Genomic DNA, 10,629 nt, shown 5'->3' with positions numbered 1-10,629 from the left:
CAGCAATGGGTCTGCAAGTCCACAAAGGAGATGATGTGAGTATCGGTACTCAATCAGATGGAGATAGGATGCAATGCATCGGGTTATAGAACATCTGAAAAATATCGATACTTAATTACCAAAGGAATTAGGACTTCCAGGTTAATGTCTCATAATTAGATGCTTCGATCAAACACAAGTAAGTTGAATGGACTTAGATGGACAACCAGCCAAAGTTGATTTGTCGAGAACCAGCTCTGTCTGGAAGGTCGTCTGAGCCGGAAAGATAATTTATGAGTATCAACAGATGATTGTGTGCATTCACACAAAGGTAGAATCAATAAGATCATAGGAAAATCACAAAGGATTTTAATGAATGCGACTAGACATATGGATTTAACCATAATGCAAGCAGGTGAGAAAGGTCAAGAGCAATAGGCTACTGGGGATTTCGAAAGATCGAATAGCAATTCGAAGAACCTTCGAAACCCATGACAACTGATGATGGACGAATCCCCGATAAGATAATTCGTGGCATCTTGTAAATCAAAAGCAATTGGAAAATAAAGTATGAATGACATTTGTATGCAGTCATCCATAAGGGTTGACGGAGGAAGGGAAATTCGCAAAAACGATGAGCACAAGTTCTCGAGAGAACATCACAGAGTATCTTCGGAGTCTTCTGAGGAATCAAGCCATCGTCTGGAATTGTGGGGTTTTCCGGGAGGAAGTATTTACGAGAACCTAATGTTAGAGTTAAGAAAATATTTAACACGAAAGAGAAGAGAGAGTAGAGCCCAGAGTATAGGAAAGGAGTAAAAGATACTAATACCACCCGATTGAGATGTGGGCCCGTAAGCCACAACATCAAAGTTAGTAAGTTTTTCAAACACTAGACTGAACTTCGACCAAGGAGTTAGAAAAGGGGCTACCTATAGGTAGTCGACTCTGATGCAAACTTGTGACACCCTCGATTTGATCGTACACTAATCATACACGCAAATGCGTATGACCAAGCTCAGGGACTCACGGGAAGATATCATAACACAACTCTTGACACAAATAAAACATACAAGCTTCATATTACAAGCCACGGGCCTCGAGGGCTAGAATACAGAAGCTCGATAAACATATGAGTCAGCGAAACCAACAATATCTAAGTACATACATTAAACATGAGGTGCCTAAGAGAAGGCTAGCACAAAGGATACAACGATCGAACGAGGCGAGGCCTCCTGCCTGGGAACCTCCTAACTACTCCTGATCTTCAGCGACCTCCACGTAGCACCAGGCACCGTCGGGGTAGCAGTCGTCGTCGGCGGAATACTCCATCTCCTGGGCTCCATCATCTGGTCGCAGCAACGGATCAAGGGAACAAAGGGTGGAGCAAAGCAACGTTGAGTACTCATCCAAAGTACTCGCAAGACTGGCATCAGAACTATGCTAAGTATGCAACAATATTAAAGGAAGGGGTTGTATGTGGACTGACTGCAACAATGCGCGAATAGAGAGAGAGAAGGCCTAGTCCTATCGAAGGCTAGCATCTTCAGGGGTCTTGCAGCAATAGACGAGAGTAGAACAGGTAACACAATTAATAGTCATATTGTTGCAACGATAATTAATATGAGGTCACGCCCAGAGATTCTCCCTCGACTCCGTGCGAGGAAGCAATCCCGGAGCAACTATTCTAGTTAAGTAACAGTTATAGTTGTATAAGATCGGGGCACAACTCTAAGTCTTCCTCTAACCGTGGACACGGCTATCCGAATAGTTAATTTGCACCCTGCAGGGGTGCACCAAGTTTCTCGTCATGCTCGATAACACTCTGGCCGGACACACTTTTCTGGGTCATGCCTGGCCTCGGAATATCGACACGTCGCAACCCCACCTAGACTCAACAGAGAGGCCAGCATGTCGGTCTAAATCCTAAGCACGTAGGGGTCATGGGCCCATCACCCTTTGCACTCCTGCATGATGCATGGGCAGATGAGGTCAGTCCTAGCACCCCTTATTACAAGCGCGATACATATCCGGACCACTCGGGCGCGCGCCGCTCCATTGCTGAGGTCTGAAGAGCTTCGACTGGTACCACGACGCCGAGTACCCATAACTTCTCCCGCGTAGCCGGTTAGTGCGCAAAGGTCTCCGACCAACCCAGATCAAATACCCAAATCCATTATCATTTTAATTAACTAATCGACACATCTACGCGGGAATCAACCTGCCTAACATTATTCATCAATGTTCCCAGTAACAAGATCAAGTAACTTTGTGGTTGTAGCATCAGGGGGATCCGAGGCATCACCCTCGTTGGATCCTGAATGATGTAACCGTCAAGGTGGACATAGAGGAATCACCCTCGAGGGTCTCACAATTAAGGGGTGGCACGACAAAGTCATCGTCGGGAGTGGTGAAGAAGGAATCACCCTCGATAACCATGACCGACTAGGTGTACTACAGAGATATCATCCTGAATACTTCGTGAGGTATCACCCTCGGTACGTGATAGCAGCTCTGTAGCGTCGTACAACTAAGGGGGTGTAAGTGTCGTGTCGGGTCTTGGCTCGTCGATCAGGGATCGAGACTCGACAATAAAGCGGGGCATATGGACTAAGGGGACAGAAGGGATGACTGCTCCACCTATACTAAACAGTTTAAGGTGCGATACGGAAAGTTGCAGTTCATCAAAATTAGGCTATGCATCACATATAGGAGCTAACTACAACAGTAGCAAAATTCTAATGCAAGCATGAGGGAGAAAGAAATGGGCGATATAGGAATGATCAAGGGGGTTTGCTTGCCTTGTTGCTCTGCAGACAAAACGGATCCTCGACCGGGAAGTAGTCGATCACCGGATCATCATCGGTCTCGGGGCCTACTGAAAAGGAAGTAGCGTAGGGGAAACACAATAAATAACAGAACAATCAAAAGCATCACAAAGAAAGACGTAGCTTAAAGGCAATGCTAGGCATGAGATAACGCAGTATAATCCGTCATAGACGGGTCGGGAAAATATCAGATGATATCTCCCGGGTCTGTGGCTACTACCAGTCAGATGAAAACGGTGGAAAAGTTCCACGTTTGCTATGCTAGGGACGCGTGACACACGAATGGACACTGTATCCGGGTTCGTCTCGTTTTGCTGATTAACTTTCATGTTCAAAGTATTTTCATTTGAGCTACGGTTTATTTTATATTAATTTTTAAAGTTTTATTAATATTCTGGAATTAAAACAGATTAAATTAAGTCAATTAAATGCAATTATGACATCACCATGATGTCATGCTCACATCAGCAATCAACACTCATAGTTGACTGGTTAAATATGACCACTGGGTCCCAAGTGTCATTGACATGGTTTAATTAAGGTGTAATTAATACTAATCATGTTTAATTAAGGGGAGACCCACCTCTCATCCAGAGATTAATCTGGTTAATCTAATTAATTAAGAGGATTTAATTAAACATGTTAATTAATTAGCAAAGTGGTTAATTAGTTTAATTAATCTTAATTAAACTAATTAATTATTTAGTTCAACTAATTAATTATTCTAACAATTAATTAATTATTATTTACATATTATTATTTTCATTTTTATTTATCCATTCCTTCTTTTTTAGGGGGCGTGGCCCCCTTTGTCATTCTCACAAAAAAGGGGGTTAGTGGTGTTGGGGAACGTCGCATGGGAAACAAAAAATTTCCTACGCGCACGAAGTCCTATCATGGTGATGTCCATCTATGAGAGGGGATTTCCGATCTACGTACCCTTGTAGATCGCACAACAGAAGCGTTAAGAAACGCGGTTGATGTAGTGGAACGTCCTCACGTCCCTCGATCCGCCCCGCGAACCATCCTATGAACCGTCCCGCGATCCGTCCCATGATCTAGTGCCGAACGGACGGCACCTCCGCGTTCAGCACACGTACAGCTCGACGATGATCTCGGCCTTCTTGATCCAGCAATAGAGACGGAGATGTAGATGAGTTCTCCGGCAGCGTGACGGCGCTCCGGAGGTTGGTGGTGATCTAATCTCAGCAAGGCTCCGCCCGAGCTCCGCAGAAACGCGGTCTAGAGGTAAAACCGTGGAGGTATGTGGTCGGGCTGCCTTTGAAAAGTTGTCTCAAATCATCCCTAATAGCTCCATATATATAGGAGGAGGGGAGGGGAGGCTTGCCTTGAGGCTCAAGGAGCCCCAAGGGGTGCGCCACCAAGGGGAGGAGGAGTCCTCCTCCAATCCTAGTCCAACTAGGATTGGAAGGTGGAGTCCTTCTCTTCTTTCCCACCTCCTTTTTTTATCTTCTCTTTGATTTTCTATCTATGGTGCATAGGGCCTTCTTGGGCTGTCCCACCAGCCCACCAAGGGCTGGTGCGCCACCCCCAAGGCCTATGGGCTTCCCCGGGGTGGGCTGCCCCCGCCCCAGTGAACATCCGGAACCCATTCGTCATTCCCGGTACATTACTGGTAATGCCCGAAAACCTTCCGGTAACCAAATGAAGTCATCCTATATATCAATCTTTGTTTCCAGACCATTCCGGAAACCCTCTTGACGTCTGTGATCTCATCCGGGACTCCGAACAACATTCGGTAACCAACCATATAACTCAAATACACATAAAACAACGTCGAACCTTAAGTGTGCAGACCCTGCGGGTTCGAGAACTATGTAGACATGACCCAAGTGACTCATCGGTCAATATCCAATAGCGGGACCTGGATGCCTATATTGGATCCTACATATTCTACGAAGATCTTATCGTTTGAACCTTAGTGCCAAGGATTCATATAATCCCGTATGTCATTCCCTTTGTCCTTCGGTATGTTACTTGCCCGAGATTTGATCGTCAGTATCCGCATACCTATTTCAATCTCATTTACCGGCAAGTCTCTTTACTCGTTTCCGTAATACAAGATCCTGTGGCTTACACTAAGTCACATTGCTTGCAAGGCTTGTGTGTGATGTTGTATTACCGAGTGGGCCTCGAGATACCTCTCCGTCACACGGAGTGACATATCCCAGTCTTGATCCATACTAACTCAACGAACACCTTCGGAGATACCTGTAGAGCATCTTTATAGTCACCCAGTTACGTTGAGACGTTTGATACACACAAAGCATTCCTCCGGTGTCAGTGAGTTATATGATCTCATGGTCATAGGAACAAATACTTGACACGCAGAAAACAGTAGCAACAAAATGACACGATCAACATGCTACGTCTATTAGTTTGGGTCTAGTCCATCACATGATTCTCCTAATGATGTGATCTCGTTATCAAGTGACAACACTTGCCTATGGTCAGGAAACCTTGACCATCTTTGATCAACGAGCTAGTCAACTAGAGGCTTACTAGGGACAGTGTTTTGTCTATGTATCCACACATGCACTGTGTTTCCAATCAATACAATTATAGCATGGATAATAAACGATTATCATGAACAAAGAAATATAATAATAATTAATTTATTATTGCCTCTAGGGCATATTTCCAACAAGTGGGGGGAGGTTAATCCTCCCACTAACCAGATCGGCCACGGGGCAACGAGGGGGGCCGGGCAGATCCCCACCTACGGGTCGCCGGCGGCCAGGGGGCGGCGGTGGCCAGGGAAGCTGGGGCCAGCATGGCACCGGCGCGTCGGGGCGGCGCCGACGCGTCCAGAGGAGGCGTCGGGCGCGGGGGCTGCAGGCAGGCGCGAGCGTGGCGGCAAGAGGCAGCGCGACGAGCGTGGTGGCGCACGACGACGCGGGGTGGGAAGAGCGGGGGTGAACGGGGCCAGGGCGTGGCCGACAGAGCGCGTGCGTGCGGCAAGGGAAAGGGAGGCGCCGGACGGGGAAAGGGGAGGACGCTTGAGCCTCACGAGCGTTGCAGGGAGGCGGGGTCGTCGAGGCTCGATGGAGCCGTTGAGGGCGAGGTGAGGAGGACAGTGCGGCGAGGAAGGAGGGTCCGGCGAGGTGGCGCGGTTGATGTGAGGCCGGATCCGGTGGCGGCGGTGCGGTTCGAGTGGTGGAGGATCTCCGGCGCAGGCCTGGCCGTGGGATCGAGCGGAGGGGTCGGTCGATGGTGGAGTGGCAGGGTCGAGGAGGGCCGGCCGGAGGTGGAGGTGCTGGTAGGGAAGAGGGAGCCGACGAGGGGATCGGGCGCTAGCGACGTGGGCTCGTGGGGAGAGGCGAGCGCGAGGGAGGGAGGAGGAGCCAGGGGCTCGGTCGAGGGAACGAGGGGATGGAGCCAGCGAGGGGTTGGTTCCCTTGGTGGCTTGTGGCGGCGAGGTGGGGGAGTGGGAGTGAGAAAGGCTGCGGTTTGGGCTATGGTTTCGAGGGGGTTTTATACCTTCTGGTGGAGGTGGGCTAGTGTGTGGCCGGCTAGGCCGGTTGGCCCAGTTGAGCCGGGGCTTTTTCTTCTTATTATTATTATTAAACAACTCATGTCTTAATTATTTAGAGGCTCTAAAATACTTCCAAAAATGCCCGCTTCAATTTTATAAAATCTTAGGGAATATCTGTAACCCATCCAACATTTTTAATTTCAGTTTTGCAAAACTTTTAAAAACCACTTTTCAGACAAATCGAATTTGCAACGGAATTGAGCGGGGTTTGAACCGGCGCGAGTTTAACAACAGTAATCATGGTGACGTGGCAACATTAGCGTGGGAGCACTGTACCTTAATTACATACATTACTGTAGCAAAAGCTGAGGATATCACACCAGTGCATTGGGCACAACTCTAAGATTGGTCATGAACTGCTTCATCGAGACACCTTGCTTCGTTGCTTCCGAAGCAGCTATGTACTATGCTACACATGCAGAATCAGCTACCACGCTTTGCTTGGATCTGCACCAACTTACCGCTCCTCCATTTAGAATAAATATGTATCCAGTTTTAGACTTAGAGTCATCTGAATCTGTGTCAAAGCTAGCAACGACGTAACCCCTTACTACGAGTTCTTGATCACCTCCATAAACGAGAAATATCTCCCTAGTCCTCTTTAGGTACTTAAGGATATTCTTGACCGATGTCCAGTGTTCCACTCCTGGGTCAATTTGAAACCTTCCGACCATACTTATGGCAAGGCTGACATGTGGTCTTGTGCACAACATCGTATGCATAATAGAGCCTATGCCTGAAGCATAGGGGATGACACTCATCTTCTCTTTATCCTCTATAGTCGCTGGACATTGAGTCTTACTAAACTTCACACCCTGTAGGACATGCAAGAAAACCTTATCAAGGTATGTGCTTTATGAAAGTTCAATTAAGCGTCTCGATCTATCTCCATAGATCTTGAAGCCTAATATGTAAGAAGCTTCTCCGATGTCCTTCATTGAAAAACCCTTGTTCAAATATATCTTCATGATATACAAAAGTTCTATATTGTTTCCAATCAGCAATATGTCATCCACATATAATATTAGAATCGCTATACAGCTCCCACTCACTTTCTTGTAAATATAAGCTTCTCCATAAACTTGTATTAACCAAAATGCTTTGATCACCTCATCAAAGCGAAGATTCCAACTCCGAGATGCATGCACCAGTCCATAAATGGATCATTGGAGCTTGTATACTTTGCCAGCATTCTCTGGATTGACAAAACCTTCCAGTTGCATGATATACAACTCTTCCTTAAGGAAACCATTAAGGAACATTATTTTGACATCCATCTGCTAGATTTCATAATTAAAAAATGCAGCTATTACTAACATGATTCTGACAAACTTAAGCATCGCTACGGGTGAGAAAGTCTCATTGTAGTCAACTCCTTGAACTTGTGAATACCCCTTTGCCACAAGTCGAGATTTATAGACGGTACCATTACCATCCGCATCTGTCTTCCTCTTAAAGATCCATTTGTTCTGAATAGCCTTTCGACCTTCAAGTAATACTTTCAAAGTCCACACATTGTTTTCATACATGGATCATATCTCGGATTTCATGGCCTCTAGCCAATTGTTGGCATCCGGGCCCATCATCGCTTCTCCATAGCTTGCAGGTTCATCATTGTTCAACAACATGACCTCTAAGATAGGATTACCGTGCCACTCGGGAGGAGTATGTGTCCTTGTCGACCTACGAGGTTTGGTAGTTGTCGTGGCTATAAGCCTGGCAGTAGATGTGTAGGGTACGAAAAGGATGGGAAGAGCCTTAGCTACGGCGAGGTTGTATGAGTTCAGGCCCCTCTGCGGTGGAGGTAATAGCCCTACGTCTCAGTGCTCTGGGAGCTCGTTGTCGAGTGGAATATGGAATACAAATGAGTTGCTAACCCCCGCACCAGTGGGGGAGGGTGGCTTATATAGAGTGCGCTGCCCTCCACAACGGTTCGGTGCGCAGGGGTGGAGTAGTGGCGAATAAATGTCTACGTTACAGGTAACGTACGTCTTAAATGCTAATAAAGGCGTGTGGAAACGTACGACCGTTTCCCTCCTGGGGGGTTACGATGTACAGAGTGGAATCCAGTCGGTCAGTTCGATACGCTCCGAATGTTCGTCTTCGACTGGATGGTCGAAGGTCTATTACCGACTGGATGATGGGAACTTCTTAGTTCAGTCAGAACTGGCTAAGGGCCTTGTCCCTTATGAAGGGGAGTCCTTGGGTAGGACCTATAAGGCAGGCCTATGACCCTACCCTAGGACTATAACCCCATCATTAGTCCCCGAATGGATTGAGGTTGGAACGACGAAGTGATGCTTGAAGTTTGGATCCGACTCGTACGGATGTGACTTTGGCGTTGCTTGCCTCGATCCATTTTGTCTTTTCTGACCTACGATCCGAGTGGAAGTATTTGTGAAACAAACTGTCGAAAACCGAGTGCTTCCGCGGTATCTTCTGACGTGACCGGTCAACTGACAGCGGCGGATTTTCCGGGATCCTCAAATTTCGGTTACCGCGCGCTCAGTGGGGATGATGCCATCGCGCTCGAGTAGCGCCTGACGCCTCGATTCTCGCGCCTTCAACCTCTCCACTAATATCGCCGCGGTTGGTCGGGGGATAAGGTTTCGGGACCACCTGCCAGCGACCCAGTCGGAACCTTACTTAAATCTCAGCGGCAAGGGTTTTTCGTTACGCTCGCCGAATCTCTTGCCTTTGCTTGCTCCGTCCTTCTCGCCACCTCCAGCGCACCTACACTCCTTCCTCCCCGCGGATCCGCAGCTTCCACCATGACCAAGGGTCAGACTAGCAAGATGGAGGCGAGGAAGAAGAAGGAGAAGGCGGCGGCTCCTGCTCAGCGGCGGCAGCGACCGCTGCCGGCGGGGTGGATTCAAGGCGACTTCCTCCCCTCCACGGTGATGGAGGGGGATCTGCTGCAGCTGTTGGAGCACGGGATGATCGTGCACAAGTCTTGGAGGCTGTCGGTGGAGATTGAGGTCGAGCCGGCGCCCCGGGAGGGGGAGCGCGTCCTGCTGCTCAGCCATGTCTATCGAGGTTTCTCCTTGCCCCCGCATCCTTTCTTCAAAGGCATTATGAATCACTTCGGGCCACAGCTTCACCACTTTCCCCCGAACGCTATTGCACATCTCTCTGCTTTCATAGTTCTGTGCGAGTGCTTCATTGGCTGTCCTCCCCATTGGGGGCTGTTCAAGCACATATTCTCTGCTAGATCTCAAACCATCAAACGACTCAGCCAGACGGACGATAAGACACATCTTCTCGAGCTCTGCGGGGGCTTAGGTTTCCAGAAAAAGAGTCGGAGTAGTTATCCTGCCCTTCAGCTAAGTGAGTCGGTCAGGAACTGGCAGTCGACATGGTTCTACTGCCAGGACATTGCCTGTCCGAATGCCACGACAGGGCTGCCTCCCTTTAGCTTAGATCGGCCCGCTCCGCCTAAGCAGCTTGCGCTCACGAAGGCGGAGAAGAACGACATCCAGCCTCTGGTCGAGGCACTCGTAGATGTCGTCAGAAGGGGGGGGGTCACCGGCATAGACTTAATGGATGTATTCCTCGGTCGGCGCATCCAACCCCTGCAGGCTCGCGACCACGCCATGTGGCATTATACGGGGCCCGAAGATTCCACTCGGACCATCGTTGTGGGCGTGACTGAGGAGAAGGTGACCTCATGGGTGCTCCAGATAACAGGCGCCTGCGAGAACCCCAGAGGATCCCGGCGAGTGAGTCCTTTCTGCGCGGATAATCCTCCTCCGAATTAGGTGAGTATCATTTGTCGAGTGCGCGTAAGTGTCTTAATCTTACTGCTTGCTTGAATCTCTGTGTGACGTCTGATGTCGCCGACTGAATTTTATGCAAAAGTGGACCAACTGGTTTTCTCCCGTCTCGAACGGGAACCCGGCCGAGGAGGAGGAGGAAGGCAGCGTGGAGAGCGCCGAGTATGTCTCCGACAGCGAGGAAACGGAGGAAGAGACTAGCGAGGAAGAGGAGGAAGACGAAGATCAGGACTCGCCACCCCTGCAGTTAGAGCATCGGACCAAGCGCCGACATGAACCTACAGTTCCCTCGGTCCCTCCGGCATCCTCAAGTGCTCCGCCCACTGCCCCCGTGGTCCCGAGTGCTCGGAGCACCAAGAGGGACAGGGATGTTGCTGCTGAGCCTGCGGGTCAGTCTTCCAAGGCGGCCAAAACCGAGTGGGTCTAAACCTTGGAAGGCTTTGCCGCGGATGAGGGTTACTGTTCCCGTTACCTCCACGTAAGTGCATTAATC

This window comes from Hordeum vulgare, chromosome 3H (genome assembly GCF_904849725.1).
Source record: "Hordeum vulgare subsp. vulgare chromosome 3H, MorexV3_pseudomolecules_assembly, whole genome shotgun sequence".
Classification (NCBI taxonomy): domain Eukaryota; kingdom Viridiplantae; phylum Streptophyta; class Magnoliopsida; order Poales; family Poaceae; genus Hordeum; species Hordeum vulgare.
The sequence above is the reverse complement of the archived record's forward strand: the minus strand, read 5'-3'. Positions refer to the sequence as shown.